The sequence below is a fragment of the Meriones unguiculatus genome, chromosome 15 (assembly GCF_030254825.1).
Source record: "Meriones unguiculatus strain TT.TT164.6M chromosome 15, Bangor_MerUng_6.1, whole genome shotgun sequence".
NCBI lineage: Eukaryota > Metazoa > Chordata > Mammalia > Rodentia > Muridae > Meriones > Meriones unguiculatus.
The window spans coordinates 76,129,099-76,151,064 of record NC_083362.1 but is presented as its reverse complement, the minus strand read 5'-3'; the positions used below and the strand labels follow the sequence as shown (position 1 = coordinate 76,151,064).

General features: G+C 48.4%; 1 protein-coding gene across 26 annotated transcripts in view; it reads right to left on the bottom strand.

Moving 5' to 3' along the window:
- Lrrfip1 (LRR binding FLII interacting protein 1) overlaps positions 1 to 21,966 on the bottom strand; it is a 120,781-nt gene that overhangs the window by 71,840 nt on the left and 26,975 nt on the right. The gene's annotated exons all lie outside the window — the stretch shown is intronic.

The window sequence follows — 21,966 nt, the reverse complement described above, 5'->3', positions numbered from 1 at the left end:
CACCCACCCAGGAATCCGTCAGCCTCCAGCGCTTCTCCGAGCGGCCACATGATTGTCGCTCCAGTCGCTCGCAGCACCTACGATGGCACTCCCAGTTTAGCGCTCCTTCCGTGAGGCCCACCCAAGGCCGCCCACCCGGGACACCGTGCCCGCCTCCTCCTCCGTGGCCCCGCCCACGCCCCGCCCCTTGCTCCGCCTCAGAACCTCCGGACCCGCCTCCCTCCCCTCTCAGACCGCTGCCGGCGGGTGCCATCAATCACCACCCAGTCCCGGCGGCAGACACCGGAAAGGCGGAGGGGGATGACCCTGGGGACCCCACCCGCGGCCCCGCCCTCACCGCCCCACGGCTGACTCAGCGAGGGAAACGAGCCTTCGGTTAGGACACGCGTGGCTTGACCTAGAACCACACGGAACCACAGGGCGTGAGCCCCTGCCGGAGCGCAGCTGCGTCAGCCGCGGGGATCTTCCGAGCCATCGCGGCCCTGGGACCACAGAGCTACCACCCCTAGCCACGCAGGACTGGTATGGAGCATCAAGTCTGGGTGACAGCCGAGTTCCAACAGGGCGCGGCGAGGAGCTGGCCTCCACGCGGGACACTGACCCGACTCCTAGCACGCGCCTTCCAAGTCCACTGAGCGGGAGCTCTCCGGATTTAAAATTAAAGCCATGCGGGCAAGAAACCAGAAGGTTCCAGTGTTGTGTGCTATGGACAGAAACAACCCAAAAGAAGCCTCGTATCTCCCCGTGGCCCGGGCAGCAGACCTGGGTGACCTATTTTATCCGCCCTAGAAGGGCCTTCTCCAGGCTCGTATGGAAAATCAGCAGGGTCCCCTGGCTTTTTATCTGTTCTGGCGACTCCAGAAAGATTCTGGAGAAGCCAGGGTCACATCTGAGACCGGCTGACACGCTTCTTGGTAACAACAAACACACGTGTGCACTGGGCTACCCGCATACGGACCACCATCCTGGCACCACGTCCCTGGGCAGTGCTTCAAATGGACTGGGTTGGCCAGAGGGTGAGCACAGAGAAAGATGGGTTCTGAGGGGCAGGATGGAGGAGGCATGGTTTTGGGAGTACTATGAAGGTTTAAAGAGAATGGGCACCTAGTTTTGGTGAAGTGCCTCATTTGAGGAAAACTCCCCGGAAAGGAGAGGGGGGACCGGCTTCCAGCAGCTGGTCTCACCATAACATTCCACAAATGCCAGTTTAAAGTTCTTGGGTCTACGAAATTCAACTCATTCGAGAGAACAGTTTTGGAGAGCACAGTAACGGTAAGGTTTGTGGCATCTATGTGGGCACAAGCAATTCTCCTAGGACCAACTTTACAGTTGAGAGTGGAGGCCAGTTAATAACAGCCTGACAGAGTCTGGCTACTGTAGTATGACCTAGATAGGTCGATTCTAAGCCCCTGGGCACGTGGCAGCCTGGGACTCCCACACTACAGCAGCCCCGGGGCAGGCTTAGTTTGCTCTGCCTGACCCCACACAATGCCCGAAGACATCTGGCAGCACCTCCCCAGACCCAAGGTGTCCCTTGGCTTCTAACATGCTCATTAACAAGGTCTTTATGCCTGGTGTCCAGTTCAGCAAGAATCATAGCACACTGTCCTTGCCGTCCCTCCAAATCCTCCAGCAGGAACACCTCCAACCAACGCTCCTTCTGTCTTCCACAGCAGGCACAGGCACCTGTCTGGATTAGGAGGGAGCAGGACAGCGAGATTCCTAGGCTCAGGAGTTAGGGAACACCAGCAGCCACAGAATAGCAGTAAACGCACACAAACCTTGTGGTTCTGCAGCCTGGCAGCATGGGATGGCAGCTGGCACCCTAACGCCCCACTCTCTCCGACGCCACATGTGGACTCAGGTGAGCCCCGCCTGTCCTGTTTGCTGGCTGATGTGGGCAGTTCCCAGCCCCAGAAGTGTGGAAGTCCATATGCTGAGTGGCATGTTTAGCACCTACCCTCAGTGGTACCATTTAAATCTAAACGCTAGGGCCTAGCCTGATTGCACAGGTATGTAATCGGCTTGGCCCATGGAGGCAGGAGGATTGAGATCTGAAAGCCATCGTTGGCTTTTATACCAAGTTTGAAGCCAGCCTCGGCTATTTGAAACTTTGTCTCAAAATAACATTGTCTTTGCTGGGGAGGCAAAGACAGGCAGATCTTGAGTTCTAGCCCAGCCTGGTCTACACAGCAAGTCCCAAGACAGTGAGGGCTGCAGAGTTTGACTGTCTCAAAACCCAACAAAAGTAAGTTAATCAACATAGAGGCCCAGAATTACCTTCCATTAATTTTGATGCTAATCCCGCTCTGATGCCCCTCCTTGACCTCACCCAACCAAGCCTCTCTACCCTTTTTAACATTTTACAAGGCATAGTTAGGGTGATGAGTGTAAAGTGAATGGGGGGGGGGGCAAAAAGTGACACTCAATGGAATGGGGTCTACACAAAAGCTTTACCCCAACAGAACTCTAAAGCTGCCTTGGCAAAGCAATAAAAAGCCTTTGCCTTGAAGAAACTCAAGCCACCTAAACACACCAATACATCAGACAAGAAGCCCCAGGGCGCCTTTGAAAGTCCGAGAGAAGCCTCATCCACTGGATTGACGACATCTTGGTTGTGTCAAAAGTCTTTTTCTTCTCTCTTTTTAGATCATCTCATGGAGCTGATGCTCCCCTCAAACTCTGGATTCTCCTGTTTCTATCTCCAGACTGCTGGGATTACAGTTATGTGTTTCCATGCCGTGTTGTGTCCAGGGTCCTTATCTCTGTGAGGTCAATGATGCAACTCAGTTTTATTTAAGCCTTGGATCTCTTTCTGTGAGCACACTGTAGGCTTTGGGAAAGACCTGTGCCTACCATGGTGTGTGTGTGTGGTATGTATGTGTGCGTGTATGTGTGTGGTGTATGTCTGTGTGGTATACAGGTCTGTGTATGTGTGTGTGTGGTGTGTTTTTGTGCAGCGTATGTGTGGTGCATGTATGTGCGGTGTGTGGTGTGTGTGTGGTATATGTGGGGCTGTAGTGGGTGGGTGATATGTGTGTGTAGTATATGTGGGGGTTGGTGTGTGTGTGTGTGTGTGTGTCTTGTGACTGGTGTGTGTAGCACGTATGTGTGTGTCTGTCTGGTGTGTGTGTGGTGTGGTGTGGGTGGGTGGCGTGTGTGTGTTTAGTGTATGTGGAGGGGTTGGTGTGTGTCCCCTGTGGTCTCTTAGAGGAAAATACATGTCTAGAGTCTCGACATCATTTCTCAGGTGCATAAGATCATGCCTGGAAGCCTAATTTTACAGGGACTCCTGAGAAAGGAACAAGAGGTAGAAACACAATGGCCTGTTTTGTTGGAGGACCGTAAGGATCACAGCTAACCAGCTCAGCCACAGAGTGAGCCAGGCTGGGGCCCCACCCAAGCCCAGTTGACTCTGTCTCCCTGGCGTCTGTTGCTAGGCTTACTAGTTTTGCTTTGCTCTGTGGTTTGGGCTGCAGAATGGCCACAGAAAAGGCAGAGGAAAGGCACAGTGGCTCTCATCATTAATCAGGCAACCAACATGAAGCCATTTGTTTTTCACAGACATGAGTCAGCAGCCCTACTGGTGCTGGACAACGGGCAAACACCTCTAATGGCTTGCACACACAGTGGGCTTGCAGGTGTGTTCTCCCTTTGTTTGCATCCTTAGACAATTGTCTGAAGACCGTAGCTGTGGCCATGTGTCATGATAACAGTGGTTCAGGCCATCACCCAGCTTTGTGCTGCCCCTACTGTTTGCAAAACACTTGACACAGACACTGAGGCTCACAGGGTGTTTGGCTGGTCCACAGACGTGTTGGAGGAAGGGAGCCAGGTTTCCCATCCAGATCCCCGCTGTAAGTCCTTAAACATCTCATCCCGGCACATGTCCGGCATGCTGTGTGACACAGGTGCCCCCTGCCAGACATGCCTAAGTCCTCACTTGGGAGCAGGCACTCTTCAGTTCAGTGAACCCTTGGCTGTCTCGCTGAGCTTACTCTGGACCAGTAACCCTGTAGGAAGCTTAGAAAATGCACTGGAAAAAAACAGGATTGTCAATCATGCGGGCCAGGGCCAATATTCTTCATCGGAAGGAAATGAATGATGCTTACTCACCTAGAATGCCAATCAACTTGGCGATTATCAGCCTCTACCTGAATCCCCCCTCCCGCCCCTCTCCCCATATCCTGAGCATTGCTTTGCCCTAATTCTGCAGTGAGTACAACACATCCCTATTAAAGAGGCTCATACACTTTGCATCTTCCACCAATAAATCTATGCCTGTGTGTATCTTCCTCTAGGCTCTAGCCCTGAGCTCTGTATCTGGCCAATAAAATTCATTCTTATTGTAAAGGTCACAACTTCTATGTTTAAAAGTGTAAGAAAAGTAAACCATAAGATCAGTCTCTGGAAGGCTACGACCCAGTGCCTGCAGAGATGGTACTGTGCCAAGTTTCATTCTTCACCTCTCATGGACTGGCACCACGCCTGACCATGAGGCTTACGGGGGTCCCCAACATAACCTTACCACCCATCTAAGGCTATTGGCAGTGCTGTGAACATGCAAAGGTCAAGAGTAGAAGCTAAATCGCCCGTGAATATCAGGGGCATTAGATAGTGCCATTGAGGGGGAGAGTGAATTTACCTACCCTGTTGTTTGAAAAAGTGGCACCTAAACCAGCACCCAGCTCAGACTGAAGTGCACTTGGACCATGAGCCACGCTCCTGACCATCTCCAGTGGACAGATGATCCTGGAATTGGAGAGTTGGAAAGCAACAGCAGGCTGGTTGCTAGTGTGCCAACCGGCTCCTGGGCTGGGCTGCATGCAAGAGCACACTCAATCTCATGCTGCCCTGTGTCTCAGTGTTAACTCAGCCCTTCCCCCACCGTGCTGCAATGGGTTCCTCAGTAATGGCTTCGTGTTTTCATTGCTTGGAACATGTGAAGTGTCACGCCTGGGATAAACGGCTAACTGAGATGCTTATTTAACATAGCAGAGCAGACCAAGATCTCAGGTTCTCTGACTGTCCCTCGGTCCCTATCTGCTTCAGGATATGGCTGGTAGACCCAGCCTCCTACCCTAAACTTCCCCAGCCCAAGGGCTGTGCTGCCCTCTCCCCAGCTACCCTTCCCAATATCAGCCAGCCATTTTGGTTACCAAATTCTTCTTGTTTAACCTTCACCCTCCTGGTCTCCTGGCTCTCCCCTCTCCTCTCGTGGCCTGGCTCAGAGTCATGTTCACTCTGTACTAGCTACATGTCTCTGCCTCTGGCCATACTCTCCCCCATGGCTATAATAAAAATCTTCTCCAGATGTTGGGAGTAGTCAAGTCCTCCTCCTTTTTATTTTTTCATTCATCTGGTGCTGAAATCTGGGTTTGAGACCTAGCAGAACATCATGCCACTTCATACGTGATGGGTAGATGGACAGATGGACAGACAGATGTTCTCCTAATAAAAGGGAGGCTTTTCATTAGGTCATCATGGACTCTTAGGTTTCCCTTTTTTTCAGTTATGATATCACCCTGCAGCCTATGGGACTGGCCTGGAACTAGGTGGCCTACGCTAGCTTCGATTTATGGAAAACATCCTGCCATAGGCACACCAGTGCTGGGATTCCAGCTGTCGTTTACCAAGTCCATCCAGTTCGTTGATCTTACTTTTTTTTTTTTTTTTTGGTGGGTTTTTGTTTTGTTTGTAGCAAATGGGAACAGAAACTCTTGAAAGTTAGCATAAAGCACTGGCTAGTCAAAAGGTAACGTCACTGTGTGATGAAATGAGAACAAGGCTGAGAGAAGTAATTTGGAACTCCCACATTTAATGGCTAAGGAACAAGCCAAGACAGAGAAGGGGTAGTTAAACAGAAAATAGAGGTGTCTCCTGGAAGCAAAGAGAACAAAGTCGAGAAAGCCTTTAATCTGCAAATAGAAAAACAATGATTACTGCATTCTGCTGTTAGAGCCTGGGATTGAAGCCTGGAATAAAGGCAGGACTAGAGGGATGGGTTGGGGCCTGGGAGATTTATTTATTGGTCTGTAGGTTTTTAAAAATTATTTTATGGAACGAGTGTTTGGGCTACATGGATATCTGTGCACTGCATGTGTCCCTGCTGTTTGCAGAAGCCTGAAAAAGGTGCCAGATTTCCTGACACTGAAGTTAGGGATGGATCTGAGCCACCACGTAGGTGCTGGGGATCAAACCTATGCCCTCTGCAAGAGCAGCCAGTGTTTTGAACTGCTGAACCATCTCTCCAGTCTGTGGTCCGTAGTTTCTTTAAGGATGGGTGAGACTTGAGTCTGTCTGAAAGCTGAAAGTGAGAGCAAACGGAGCTGGGATGTGGGGAAGTGGCGAGAGACTGCCCAAAGGGTGACTGGGGGAGGGGTAGACCAGGTCTGGGAAAGGGCCTGCGTGAATGGGGTGGGAGTGAAGTTAAGAGAAACCAAGTATGCAGGGGGATTGGGAGGGTAAGAAGCTTTGCTCCGGGGACAGTGCCAGGCCAGGTCGGGCAGGAGGTCAGAAATGAAGAGCTGTCAGGGATCTGAACTGGCCAGTGTGGTCACCCCATTGCCAGTACTGGGAGGTAGAATCCTTTCTGGGGAGCCTCAAGCCCACCAAATTGCACGAGGTGACGAAAGGTCCATTGGAGGCAATTTCCAAACCATTTCACTCTGAGTGCACTCCCCCAAGTTTGTGAGAATCTAAATGTATTCTTCCAAGCCATGCTCCAGAACTGGTGACCCCTGAAGCCGGGCCAGAGCCATCACAGAAATGCCTCCCTTTCACTGTAAGACCCAAATATCCAATAAACACATAAAAAAAAATCAATTCTGATTTTCATGGATACAGTCAATGTACTGCAAATACCAACCAACGATTTTCTAAAAATGTTGACAACAACCCTACTAAACTCCCTGTATCCCTCTGCCATATAGGCACAAACTCTAAAAACAGCCCATTAGGGCAAAGGAAGAAGCTCAAAGACTACCCCATTCAAGGCATTTTCACCACAATAAACAGTTGCATGGGAAGACAAGCTTTCCTGCCCAGGGTTGTCTTCATCAGATACAGAATACCCAAGGACAAGAAGTAAATCAAAGACTTGTAACTCAAATAGAAAATGGCAATTTCAAAGTAGGAAAAAAAAAAAGAGTAATACATGTTTTCCCAAGTGCCGTTTGGTTTCCCTTAGTGATTCTGCCTGTGAGCTTAACATTCTAGCAAATATGTAGACTATCCTTAGAAATCAGGTCACAGAGTAAATCCTTACCACCTGAGATGTCATGAAGTCACATAGGCCACACATGATTGATAACTGTCATTCTCAGAGAGAAACACAGGCGATGTAGACCCTCACTTATAATCTGACTTTACAGGGTGCCCATAGCAACCAAGGAGATTGAAGAGTCCTAAAGATGGAGGCAAAAGTTTACAATAAATAAAAAAGTGAGTAGCCTTCAGCTGAAGGTCCTCACACCTAAAATAATATCCCTAAAATCTACCCAAGTGAACTCCCCCAAAAGAAAACAGACTAAACCCACTTCAGGAGATCCTTAAGAATGCAGACCCACACGCAAGCCCCTAAGGGTTCCTCTTGCATTCCAGCCCTGAAATTAGCGTTCAGACGAGTCAAGACTACCAGACTACAGAAACTGCCAGATCTCGATTGACTTGTACCTTTACGGCTCCTGCGAACTGGATGTCTGTCGAGAAGACTTAGCGCAGAGGGGAAACACCTCACCATTGGAAGATGATGGCTTTAGGTGAGCCTCCTGAGCTCTTGGACAGGGAACAGCATCTGGAGAGGCATGCTTGGCAAGGGAGTGGAAATTCTGGAAAAACTGGAGATCAAATAGCCACTCCTGACCACGTCACCTCTATGCCTGCCCGCCTGCCCGGCTCACTGGGGCAGCTTCCTTTGCATAATGGAAGGGTGTGGCCCTGAGCCCACAGGAGGGTTTCCAAATGGAGGATCTCCTCTGACCATCTTGTCCAACTGCTGCTATTTGGAGCATGAGGCACCACCCCCCTCGTCTCTGCTGCAGTAGCACATCCATGTTGCATGGGTGTTAGACTCTGGGGAGGTCAGCCTAAGTACAGAGCTGGCTTTCTCAAGGTCAACCTTACTGGGTATTGGTGGCCAAGTGATTTTTGTGGTTGTTGTGGGAGGCTGTCTAGTGCAGTATCCTTTCTCTTAGCAAATGCCAGCAGTACCATCCATCCCAGTGCAGCAACTCAGACTGTCTCAAGACGTTGCCAGTTGGCTTCAGTCGAGAACCCCTGAGATACGGGAGAACCATATTTATTTCCAAACACCCAGTGTGGGAGGACATTGACTTATTGATCTGTACAGAGGTGCCAGAGTCCCACAGACCCCTGGCTAGACACAAACCACATTGGAGACGGTGGAAAGGCAAGAACACATCGTTAACATCTGTTGTTCTATCCTTTGGAGTAGGAACCCAAAAGCAAAGCTGTTGTTGTGAAGAGACAGAAAGCCAGCACTGGGAACCCAGAACGACATGGTCCAGGGTAGTGAGCTGAGAACTGACGTTAAGGGTGTGATCCTACAGTGGGCTGGTAGAGACCGCAGCAAAATGGAGTCTAAAAAATGGGCTTAGCTTCCTGATGCCTGAGGCAAGGCCTGACTGGAGAAAAGACACTAAGCATTCAGGTGGGCACCCTAACAGAGAATATGGGGCTCCCTCAAACTTCCTGGCAGAGTTTGGCACTCAGGCCTTCTGAGAGTCACTGCTACCTCCCAGAGGGCTGCTGGGAAGGCCACACAGAGGAGTGTGCACACACACGCAGACGCTGCCAACTCCCAGCTCATTCTGTTTGACATATACACAACTGTCCCTGCCAGAGAGTCTCTCCGGAGTCACAGATTACAGTCAGGTTAGCGAGTTCGGCGACAAGTCCAGTGTCCTTCAGCTTGGACTTGACTGAAAGCTTCTGTGGGCATTTGGGGGCTCTCGGGAGCTCCGGCTCCTCTTCAGGCAGCTGCCATTCTTCAAGCCCAGAATGCTGCCATTGCCTGAGGCTACTTCCAGAGCCACACCAGAGTCTAGAAGCTGGTGTCTGGGTTTCTAGACAAGTGTGTTATGACCGACAATGTCTGCGTACAGGGACAGAAAGGAAATATGGAGTAAACTGCAGGCTGCCCCAGGTATACACAGAAACATGAGCTGTGACCCCTCTTAGACAATGTTAGGAGGCTGTTTTTACAGCTCCTCATGCCCAGAAACTTAAACTTTATCCCAGAAGCCAGAAAGGGACCACTGAAAATGTCTGAATAAAGTCAGGAAAGATTTTGTTTGAGCAGAGCCTAGCCGGTACGACACAATTGAAAACCCTCCCCGTTCATTTGCAGACACATCTTAGCCGAGTTATTCTTCTAGATTAAGTTGAGAGTCTGTGTGTTAAGCTTTAAGCCAACCCTCCCTCTAAGCTTTTATTTGCAGTTCGTTATATTTATAAAGTATTCAGGGGTGGATTAAAAGTTTTAACATGGGGTTTTCTCACAGAGGAGGAATATCCAGAACTCTCGTGCCGTGCTTTCAAAGCTGCTGTGATCCCAACCTTTCTTCTCTAAGCAGACGCTGTACAATTATGGACAAGGAGGACACAGTGGCTTTGAGAGCTAGTGGCTGCACTATAATAAGGCAGGACAAGGCTCTGGGCAGTTAGAATTTAAACAGCATCTAAAATTGGTGACCTGACAGATACAGAGCAGTGTAGTTAGGTGCCTGAAAGGAAACAAATTACAAGTCTCTCAACAAGACACTCTTGCTGAAAGGCGGAAGATCTAATTTTGAGCAGTAAAAGATAAACAGATGAAGCAACTTGGAAACAGAGCCATCCTTAAGGCAGGGAGTCAGTGTTACAGCTGAAGTTCAGATAGCGTTGTGTTCTCCGGAGGGGCACTGTGGACCGTAACAAGGTGCATAGATCCCAGGCTTGGCACCACCTGGTGCCAGTCTCCAGCTCCGTGTGCCCCAGTTCCCTTGTCTGTAAAATGGGAGCAATAATGGCACTTAGTTCACAGGGCTTACAAGGACTAGAGGAGCTGTTATAAACAAAACAACGCTGAGTGTAAGTGCAGCGAGGCCGGTCGTCTGTGTTTATCCGCTTTCATTGTGTCAGTCACAGTTTACAAACAAACCTGTGTGACCCAGACAAACCTGAAGCTCATCCCGGCCACACCTGGTGGGTGAGGCTCCCGCTTGGCCCACAGCTCAGGCCCTCACATTGGGGAGCCGTGGTACCAGCAGAACTGTGAGCTGCTGAAGCACACACACACTTTCAGCATCAGCTGGAGTCAAGGCTCTGGGCTCCAGGGGACCAACCACATTGCTTTTCTAGAGCAAGAGGCCTGAACTTTGTGCTGGTTACTTTGGTGGAGGCCCCTTACTGCCTTGTCGCGATGCAATCTCGAAGGCCACTCTCGGACTCCGCCAGCAAGATAAGGAGTTATGACTATGTTTCTAAAGAATGGGGCTGGGCAACAGGAGCTCACAGCTTCCCCCTCTGGGTGAAGAGACCCTCCCACAGCCAAGAGGGTTGTGTGTAGATGTGCGGGTGTCAGTGCATGTGTGTGTAGAGGGCCAAAGCTGACACCTGGTGTCCTCCTCCATCACTTTCCATCCTGCTAGTCAGCTCTCCCCGGACCCCTTATCTACCTGCAGAGCACTGGGCTCACAGGTGGGCCGCCACACCCACCTGGCTCTTCCGTGATGGGCACCAGAAAGTTATAACCTGATCGTCATGCTTCCTGGGCAAGTATTTTATCCACTGAACCATCTCCCCAGCCTGGCGGAGGTTTTCGAAAGGGAGGGGGATGGTCACACCAAGACAATCATTTCAGACTGAAAAAAAAAAATTTCAATTCTTTGATTCTAATGGTCTAATTAACACATGTCACACATTTTGACTCAAGTATCTTAGATCCATGGCTAATTTAAAACATATTTGTTATTATTATTATGTGTTTATGTAGGCATAAGGTTATTGTGTAATTCAAATGATGATGATGATGTAATTCAAATGACCCATGTCTGGTTGCAGTCCTTGTTCTGAGAATCTCCTGTCTCAAAGTTATGTGAACACTGCTCCCCAATTGTCCCCTGATATGCCAGTAAATCAGCTTATAGCCAGTTGCTGAGCAGGAGAGAATAAGGCTATTCTTCCTGCCAGCCTGGGGAGGAGGAGTTAGAAGAGGAAGGAGGGGGAGGGGAGGGACGATCCAGCCACCCGCAGAGGTCCAGGGGCATCAGGAGAGGATCCTGAGTGGGAAAGCAATAAAATGCAAGTAATCTTGGGATTTACTCTTGAGTATGCCAGATTATTTTAGAAGGTTAATAATAGGGTAATAGCTGCTCAGTTAATGTGCTGTGAAACTTGTTAAAATAACATAACAGAGTCTCAATTATTTGTGTGTTGGCTGGGCAAAGAGAGAAACAAGCACATTTTTATAAAAATAACTTTAATATGTTCCTGTGCATGAAAGGATGCTCCAGGCACATCGTGCAGAAGTCAGAGGCTAGCTGTAGAGTGAGTTCCCGCCTTCCACTGTGGGTTTGGGGGAGTGAACTCAGGCCATCAGGCTTGCATGGCAAGCACTTTGTCTCAAACCCAACTCTTCAATATTGGTTTTTTGTTAGTTTCTAACTTCAGTGTATTCAACTACAGGAGAAGTCAAAAAGGCCAGAGAGAAAACAGAAACAAGAGGGGAGGGTACAGCTGAGAGACATGTGCCCCAGGCTTAACAATGTCAGGTAACATAATGGCACAAAACCACCCATTAAAATGTGGAAGATATAAATGCAAATAGGTGGATGGAAGTGATCCACAGATGGATGAATAACTGATCCATGTAGTGGGATACATTGAGCCTGAGAAAGGAAGGGGATTCTAACAGGAGGTCAGAGTTGTACAAACTGTTAAGACATTAGGGTCTGTCTGAAAAGCATTGTATGACTACAGTTGCTTGAGGTCCTGAGAGGGTTTTAAATTTGGTTTTGGAGCGTTGGGAACCAAATGCAGGGCCCCTCTTCTGCTGAGCACAAGTCAGGGTACCACACCTCAGCCTGGGTCCCATTGGGGGCCAGAGCTGCAGGGACAGAAGGTGGCACTGTGCGGGTCAGAGGCTGGAGAGGAGCAAATAGGAAGCTGATGTTTAAGTTGTGCAAGAAGAAAATGTCCGCAGTTAAGATGGTCAGGTTCTGTTGTGCATATCTTACCACCATGTAAGTAATACAATTTCCAAAAAGCAAGTGCCTGCTCCTGTTTATGTAACGTCACAAAGAGAGGAAGAGGCGAGCAAGGCAAGGCTTCCCCTAGGACAGAGGAGGATGGTGGAAGTTCCAGCTGACTCCAGATGAAACAGTTAGGAAAAAAACAAAACAAAAAAACAAAAAAACACAACTAGGAAATCTGTGTGAGGACATCTCAGAGAGTGCAAGCAGCCAACCTTTCAATTTTAAAATAACCCCTGCCCTCAGCTCTGAACATCTTATCCCCCAAAGTGAATACCACTGGTGAGTCCATGTACATATTCAGGCCATCAGGGAAATGACAGCCCATTCGGCCTGGCCGGCTGGCGTGGCATATTGACAACTGCTGATTTAACTTGAAAAGAGGTCTGAGGATGGAAGACCTCTCTTTTACCTAGCTTGTGCAAGACACTGTGCTGTATCCCCCAGACAGGGGAAGAGACTATCTTCATTGCCTTCTTTCATTAAGCAATGGTGGAGTGGGGAGAAGGCGCTGTGGGCTGGAGTGCTCAGTGCACAAGCATGAGAACTTAAGTTCAAATCCCAGAGCTGACATAAAAAGCCTAGCAAGTTTGTTGGGGCCTATAAACCCCACACTAAGAGACATGGAGACAGGAGGATTGTTGGGCCTTCTGGTCACTAGCCTAGCTCCAGATTCAGTGAGAGACCCTGTCTCAAAGGAATATGCCATAGATAAAGCAAAACACACGCACACACACACACACAGCAACAGTGTTTGTGATAAGACTGCAAAGCGCTTAAGAAAGTGTTGAGTGTATGAACACCATGGTATTTATGCAAAGATATAAAAAAAATAGGGGAAATGAGCCATGCCAACTTCGTGCTATGATACAGGGAACGTTCTTTCTTTCCTTCCTTCTTTCCTTCCTTCCTTCCTTCCTTCCTTCCTTCCTTCTTTCTTTCTTTCTTTCTTTCCTTCCTTCTTTCCTTCTTTCTTTCTCTCTCTCTCGCTCTCTCACTCTCCCTCCCTCCCTTCCTTCCTTTGTAGGGAAGATTATCTTTTTCTTGAAGATTTTTTCATATAATATATTCTGATCATGGCTTCCCCTCTGTCTCCTCCCAGGTTCTCCCCACCTCCTCACCCATCCAACTCCATGCTTTCTTTCTCACTCTCTTCAGAAAATAAACAAGCAATAAATAAATAAACAACAAACCAGAAAAAAAGAAAAAATACAAAAACACACCTACCCACACAAAAACAAACTCCATAAAAACACAAAATTGGAAATCATAATACACACACAAAAGGTGAGGAAGAAAAAAAAAGCCCAAACAAAGCAATACGAGACAAAACATCTGAAAAATAGCACTGAGTTTGTTCTGATCTGGCCATCTACTGCTGGGCACTGGGATCGTATAAGTGTCATCTGTACATCCAGGAAGGTTTCAGTGCAAGCAGTTGCCAACTGGAGACTCTTCTAGGTTAAGGATGGGCTTCAGCGCTGGGAGCCTATCTGGCCTGAACTTATGTCGACTTTGTGCATGCTGCCACACTCTCTGGGAATCGATATGTGTGTCAGTCCTGTGGTGTAGCAAGACACTGTTTCTTTAGAGACCTCTATCCTCTCCAGCTCTTCCTCCTCAGAGGTCCCTGACGGGAGGGGTTTAATGAAGACTGCAGGAGCATTTTTATTGCCTTTTCTTGAGGGTGTACTGGTTTCTATTTTAAAAGAGGAACCTGTTACAAGGTTCCTTTCCCTCAGTCCTGTTCTTTGAAAAGAAAGAAGTTTTAAAAATGGAAGGAAAATTCTTTTCTGTGTGTTTCTTCTCTGGGAGAAAAAGAAAGGGATAAACCTAGCCTAGGAAACAGCAATTAATTAATTAGGCTGCAACCGGTTTTGGTTCTTGCCTATTTCTCTGGGCATTAGAGATCCTTCTGGCTTGCTAGGGAGGCATGGGCTCTTTCCTGAATAATGCTCTTACAAAACAAAGCAGCGCTACACACCCAAGTCAGACTTCTGGCCAACACACTTACGAACTGTGATCCTTGCTAAGTGTGTATTTTAAATCCTGACACAGTGTAACAGCCACTGTCCAGTCAGCACAAGAAAGCCCTGAGGTTATTTTTAACGAAGTGAGCTGGCAGCTGGGCTGCCCAAGGCAAAGGGGCCCAAGGAACACAGAGGCCGTGCTTTGGGAACAGCTAAAGCTGGAGACCAGACCTGGGTGACTGGGGCCCAGGAGCTCAGAGTGGACCCAGGCTCTGAGTAAGAACTCCAGCAAGTCTTGGTGAAGCTGACTGCGGGAGGATGGAAAACACAGAAAGGTGACAGGCAGCTGCTGCCCATTACTAGAGCAACACTCTGAGAAACAGGAAGCAGTCAGGAAGGTGTGCCGGGCAGTTCTTTTCTGCCCTCTAGCGCCAGGTTAGCAGCGCCCTCTGGGTGAGACTGGCCTACAGAGCTCAGGGGAGGGAGGGCTTGGAGCAGGAGTAAGTCCCCCAGAGCGGACTTCAGCAGCTATACTGACTGCTGATAAGTGCCAGCAATCTCCCTGGTAACTGTAGCCACCGACAAAGGTCCTTGGGGATCTCAGACACAAGGTTAAGACTTCTGAAATCTTTCACGGTGTCAAATGCAGCTCTTCAGTCTTTTAAATTTTGCTTTTAAAAGCACATAAATTAGCAGGCAGCTTGATCCTGGTAGGAACCTCAGCACTAAAAGCTGAGGGAGGAGGATTGACATGTAACAGGTTCATGGCCAGCCTGGACTGCACAGTGCATTTCATGTCAACCTGGAACACAGAGTGTGAGATCATGTCTCAAAACACAAAATAAGAACAATAACGAAGCTGGGCGTGGTGGCACACGCCTTTGATCCCAGCCCTCAGGGAGGGGCAGAGGCAGGCAGATCTCTGTGAGTCCCAGGCCAGCCGGGTCTACAAAGTGAGTCCAGGACAGGTGAGGTTACACAGAGAAACCCTGTCAGGGGGTGGGGTGAGTGGGAGAAGAATAATCATGGGTAATTATTGCAGAATAGTGCCTTTCTGCTAGCTCCTAGCTGTTACAGCGATTGTTCTTGCAATCAGCTGGGAATAGCCTTCCTACACTCTTTGCAGCATGCCTGTTTCTGAACACCACAAAGAAAGCCAGCCCAGGGGTGCCCTTGCATCCCAGCCCACTCGGCTTGGGCTCTCTGGGCTCTCACAGCGCTACCTGCTTTGAACATGGCCCAGATCAGAGGTTCTCAGCCTTCCTAATGCTGTAACCTTTCATACAGGTCCTCATGTTGTGGTGACCCCCAACCATAAAATTAACTTTGCTGCTACTTCATAACTGTATTTTCTCAACAGTTATGAATCATAATGGGAATATCTGATAAGCGGGCTATCTGATATGTGACTTCTGTGAAAGGGCTGGTCGACGCCCAAAGGGTTTACGGTTCACAGACTGAGAGAACCACTGGCCTAGATGGTACCGAGCACCAGATCTGCTTTCCTTATCCTAAATTCTTTGAGCTGCAGACACTGTTCTCGGGACGTCCTCTGCACCCTCTCTGCTCAGTTCATCACCAGAGCAGCCCCCTAGACACCACACCACATAGCCCACAGCCACCGCTTTACCTCGGGTCTTAGCACATCTGCTCAGAATGACTAAAGCGCACCCATACTGCAGCCGACCTGTTCAATTACTCAACAAATAAGTATGGAAACACCATGACAAACACTGCCACATACCACACTGCATGTCAAGGACACCGAGACCACGTAGGCAAGGAATTAGGCAGGAGGAAACGCAGGAAAGCTGCTGGGGTGCTAAGGAGAAACCTTCACCGACTAACTGACAGCCGATACCCACCATGACCTGAGACAGAAGTATTCCCCTAAAAAGTGTTGGGGAGTGGATGGCAGGTGGAGGCTCTGTCTGGAGCCTGTGAAGGGCGTGACCTGGAGAACTGGGCTCAGTCCAGCTCCCTGTATCACTGCAGGTTGCCTTGCTGTGCTGAGCTCTTTCAGGCCTGCCCACCATTGGCCCGTGGACGCTCAGATCCTGGCAGAAAAGCCTTCGATGACTGCTAGTGATGACTTCACGGAGAACAAATCTGCAGGCTTCCTTTTTTCCACGATAGCTTATAAAAATTGAACCATATTTGTATGACAGAAGACCTACACCTAGCTGGGTGACTTGGTGAGATTATTCACGTGAGAGTCATTTTCTGCGGAGACGTGATCCCGCCCTCACTGTTTCACACAGCGAACAACCAGTGTGTCAGTCTGCCTCTCATCCGAAAGTTTGAACACTTTCTTTTTATTTTTTTTTCTTTCATTGAAAATAGATTTCTTGTTCTCACATCATATATCCTGATTATGATTTCCCCTCCCAGGTCCTTCCTACCTCCCCTCCCATCCGGATCCACCCCCCGTTCTGTCTCTCATTAGAACACAAACAGGCTTCTGTGGGACATTATTAATAAAACATAATATAATAAGATAAAACCAAAACTAACACATTGGAGTTGGAAAAAAACAAACAGAAGACAAAGAGCCCAAGAGAAAGCATTTGCATACTCAGGAATTCCATAAAAAACATTAAACTGGAGGCCATGATTTATATGCAAAAGACCTATACAGCAAGAAGAGAGAAGAAACCTATGTATTAAATAAAACAGTAAAAAAAAATAATAAGATAATTTAAAAAAAAAAAAAGGAAGAGCCCTGACACAAGTTATGAGACGAGGAACCTCCAAAGATGCCACTGAGTTCATTTCTGTTGGCCATTTACTGCTGGGCATGCAGCCTCCCCTTAAGAGAAGTTTGTTTCTTCAGAGACTCTCTCAGAGGAAGCTAATTCTTTTTCTTTTTTCCTGATCTTGGTTTCTCAAGACAGGGTTTCTCTGTGCAGGCTTGGCTGTTCTGGACTCACTTTGTAGACCAGGCTGGCCTCGAACTCACAGCAGTCTGCCTGCCTCTGCCTCCCTGAGTGCTAGAATTAAAGGTGTGTGTCACCACCTGGCTTAGGAAATTAAATTTTCTATTGCAAGTGATTATCATCTGGAGATGGCTTTGGGGTTAGGACTGGGGCATGTCCCACTTCTTTTAGCTCTAGGGCCCCAGCTAGCGCAGACCTGTGCAGGCCTCTGCAGCATCCTCAGTCTCCGGAGCACTTCCCTTTATTGTGGAAGGATTTCATCATGTTTTATGGGGAACTGAAAAACTATTTATGAAAGACACCAAGCCTCAAAATTTTGTGGCAAAACTTTAAGGCTCAAAGTAGATGATTGAGAGATTATGACTAGAGCCTAATCTAACAAGGTATTTAAAAACAGGCAGCTTCCACTTTTAATTAAGATCTGTTTCAATATATGATAAAGTATATAACTTCTCACAGTTATCAGAAGGAAACCAAATTTAAAATACAGTTTCAGGGCTGGGCATGGTAGCATATGCCTACAATCTCAACACTCAGGAAGCAGAGGCAGGGGGATTGCTATGAGTTTGAGCCCAGTCAGGGGTACATAGTGAGACATAATTATCTCACAAACAGGGGCTGGAGGGAGTGTCCAGTGATGGAGGCCACATACTGCTCTTGCAGAGGACTGGAGTTCTGTTCCCAGCATGTACGTTAAAACTGCCTGTAACTCCTTCTTCTCCAGGAGATCTGAAATCCTCTTCTGGACTGGGTAGGTACCTGCACTCAGCGTGCACATACCTTTCCCTCCCCTCATGTATATGTAATTAAAAAATAAATCTTTTAAAAAAACATACCATAAATAGTGGTTTGAATGAAAATGGCCCCCATAGGCTCATTGTGAGTGGCATTTTTAGATGTGGCCTTGTTGGAGTAGGTGTGGCCTTGTTGGAGGAAGTGTGTCACTAGGGGTGGGCTTTAAGGTTTCAGATGCTCAAGCCAGGCCCAGTGTCATTCTCTCTTCCTGCTGCTTACTGATCTAGATACAGAACTCTTGGGTTCTTCTCTGGCACCATGTCTGCCTGAATGCCACCATGCTTCCCGCCATGATGATAATGAACTAAACCTCTGAAATGTAAGCCAGCTCCAATTAAGTGTTTTCCTTTTTAAGAGTTGCTGTGGTCTTGGTGTCTTTTTCACACCAATAGAAACCCTAACTAAGACACCATAGTCCAGTACTTTTTTCAGGGATGGGACATAGTTGTTACCAGTTGCAGAAGGGTCCCTACTACTCACTTTCAATAAATAGTCTAACTGTAGGAGATCCCTAAGTATTTACTATTTCATGCATTGTAATTTTTAATCTTTCAAATATTGAGTTCTCCTTGAGCACAAACTTCAACTTATTGACGGGCATTTTTCATGTCTGTTTTCAGAGAGACAAATAGCCATGCATGGTTACATACCATCTCCTGAAGGAGAAGAGCCATGATGCCACCTTACTGTGCCAGCTATCTCTCTTGGAGTCAAATGAGGGGCCTTGACTTGGACAGGACCCTTTGGTTTATCTTTTCCTGTATGAAACAAGCCATAGAAATTTCTAGGGGTGAGAGGAGTCCTCCACACACCTCTAGGATAACTTCAGAGGCAACAAACTGATTCTCCCAAGAGATGCTGTCAGTCTCTCCAGAAGAGATGGGAGGGGTGGAATGGAGTCTTCAAAAGAAGAAGTTTCAGGCTACCTAGCATAGCCATTGACCCGATCCAGTGACCTTGCTAGAGTCTAAGGGAGAAAGAGGAGGAGGAAGAAGAACAGGAGAGACAATGACAACAGCTAGCACTCTGGGAGTTCACTTCCTTCAGCAGCCTGCTGGGGAGGATCTTCACAGTCTCTAACCTGAGGTTAGAGGATGTCAAGGCTCACGGAGCAGCTTGCTGAGGCAGCATTGCTGAGAGGCAACATTCTCCCAGGCATACAGAGCCCACCATCTGGGCGACATGACCAGGGCTCACACTTCAGACTTACTCTGGGTACAGAAAGCACTAGCACCCTGATGGCTGCTTGCTCCTGTCAGTCTTGACAGCCCTGAGAGCTAGTGACCTCATGTCCCTGACACCACTGAGTGAAACTGGTGCAGGATGGGTCATGCAGTGAAGCTGATGTGGGGTTATTGAAGCTGTTGTGGGGTTATGAAAGCTGATGTGGGACTATTAAGGGTGATGTGAGGCTATGGAAACTGATGTGGGCTATTAAGGGTGATGTGGGGCTATGGAAGCTGATGTGTGACTATGGAAGCTGATGTGGGGCTATTCAAGCTGATGTGGGGCTGAGTTGGGTACCTGGACCTTCAGTTCAGCTGGAATCCCTGTGGGGCTATTTCCTGACCTCTCTGACAAATGTTTCCATTCATTTAAGATCACAAAAGACAAGAAGGTCCCAAAGGTGATCTGGCAGAGCCACTCTCCCAAGCAGGCCAGAGCCATTATTCCCAGTCTTGACAGGTGACCTGCCTGAGGCCACATGGCTCATCAGTCAAGTACTGCAGCTGTGAATTGCGATCCGCCCTCTTGGCACTGCGGGCCCTGTCCCACCAGCTGTGAGATAGACCCAGCAGACAGCTTTATTTTGGACATTTCAGTTTCCCCCTGTGGGGGGAGGGAAGCCAATTGGCAAATTATCCTTGTATATAATACACTCCCTTCTTTAAAACCATAACCAGCTCTGATAGCCTAACTCATGTAGTCCCACCTTCAAACCGCTGGGCTTATATCCAGCAGCAACTGGGAAGGCACACAGAAAGGGCTACATGTAGATCTCATTTAAGTGGTATTTCGAAGAGAAAGCCAGTGGCTTCAATAAAAACCGTGGGACATGCAGAACACCCAAAAGCCATTCAGTTGAGAAAAGGATTTGCTCAAAATGTGAAGATTCAAACAGGAAAGTCCTAAGAAAGTTGCAAAGCAGGCTTCCAAAGACCAGGATACTTGTTTTCAAAAGTTAGCCTAAGCATGCCACTGAGCAGTGTTTCTCTCTGGAAGGTTCTCCGCGGAATACAGAGAACACCCTGGCTTCTTGCAGAGGCGGCACTGCTCCAGCCTGGAACGCCCTGGCCCATGTTCAGAGCCCTGTTGTAGGCTGATGGGCTGCAGCAGTGGTGCTACAGAGAACTGCACAGCAGCATTTAGCAGAGGCCCTGTGTGGCCGCCACAAGCACAGCTGTAGACAGATACTACGAGAACGCAACCAGCCTGTGCCAAGATCCCAGCTGCAAGGATGAGGCCCTTCTCCCATGCACAGCCCCACTGACGCCCCAACTGTGACTCAGTGGTCTCCTGTGTCTGTGCACAGCACTGAGATTTCTCCGGGTAAGGACCCTGGGACTTCTATCCTGCAAGACACATCCTTTGTGTCCTCTGAGGATTCCCTCTGCCTATATACACTCAACCTTCCTTCCCAGGAAGTCATTCCGCCCCCCAACCCTCTATCCCCATTTGCCCTGATCTCCTGAGCATTTCAGCAGAGCTCACAGCCCCATGTGGATGGACTATCACCAGTGTTGGGTGACTTCTGTTCTCTCCTATTCAGATCTAAAGGTGCCTTAGTTATGGTTTCTATGGCTGTGAAGGGACTCCATGATCATGACAACTCTTACAAAGGAAAAAGAAATTAACTGGGGCTGGCTTATGGTTTAGAAGTTTAGTCCATTATGGTCATGGTGGGAAGCATGGCAATGTGCAGGCAGACATGGAGCTGGAGAAGGGGCCAAGAGTTCTATCTGATCATCAGACAGCAGGAAGAGAGAATGACAGTGGGCCTGGCTTGAGCATCTGAAATGTCAAAGACTGCCCCCGGGGACACACTTCCCAACAGTGCCACTCCCTATGAGCCTACAGGGCCGTTTTCATTCCAACTAGGTTTACTAGACCTTTCCACTTGGGCAACCCTCTGCTATCTCACACACATTACCTCCAGAGCAGATCTTAGCTCCTCACAGGCACCTCATCAGCCCTGAATGTCTCTAGTCTATGAACCGAGTATGCCATCATACCATTCTCCCCAGGCACCCTCATGGGAAGCCTGGAAGCCATTCTGTGTACCTGTCAGGCCACTAGAATAAAGTAGCACAGACTGAGGCCAGGAGAAATATCTGTCAGTAAAATTCTTGCTTTGTAAGCATGAGGACCTCAGCTCAATCCCGGAACTCACATGTATGATGATGATGATGATAGCAGCCTGGAGTGGTGCTGTGTACTTGTAACCCTGACACTGGAGACACACAGATGTCTGACAAGCCAGTCAGCCCAATTGAATTGGCAAGTTCCTGGGCAGTTGAGAGACCCTGTCCAAACAAAACTAAACAAGTTGGACCTCTCTGGAGGGTTGACACCCAAAGCTGTTCTCAGATCTGCACACATACTTGCACACACAAATGTGCGCGTGTATCCACACAATATGTGGGTGGTTTATTAATGACAGCGAGTATTTACAGGCCAGAAGTCCAACGCCAAGGTACAGATATGCTCACCATCTAGGAAGGGCCCCATGGTGGTCTGAATAAAATTGGTTCCCATAGACTCATAGGGAGTGGCATCATCAGATGTGTTGATGGCCTTATTGGAGGAAGTGTGTCACTGGGGGTGGGCTTTGAGGTTTTAGATGCTCATGTCAGACCTAGTAGTTTACTCTCTCTTCTGCTGTCTGCCAACCAAATATAGAGTTCTCAGCTACCTCTCCAGTACCACATCTGCCTGCAGGCCGCCATGATGACAATTATTGGACTAAACCTCTGAACTGTGAGCCCGCCTCAATTAAATGTTTCCTTTATA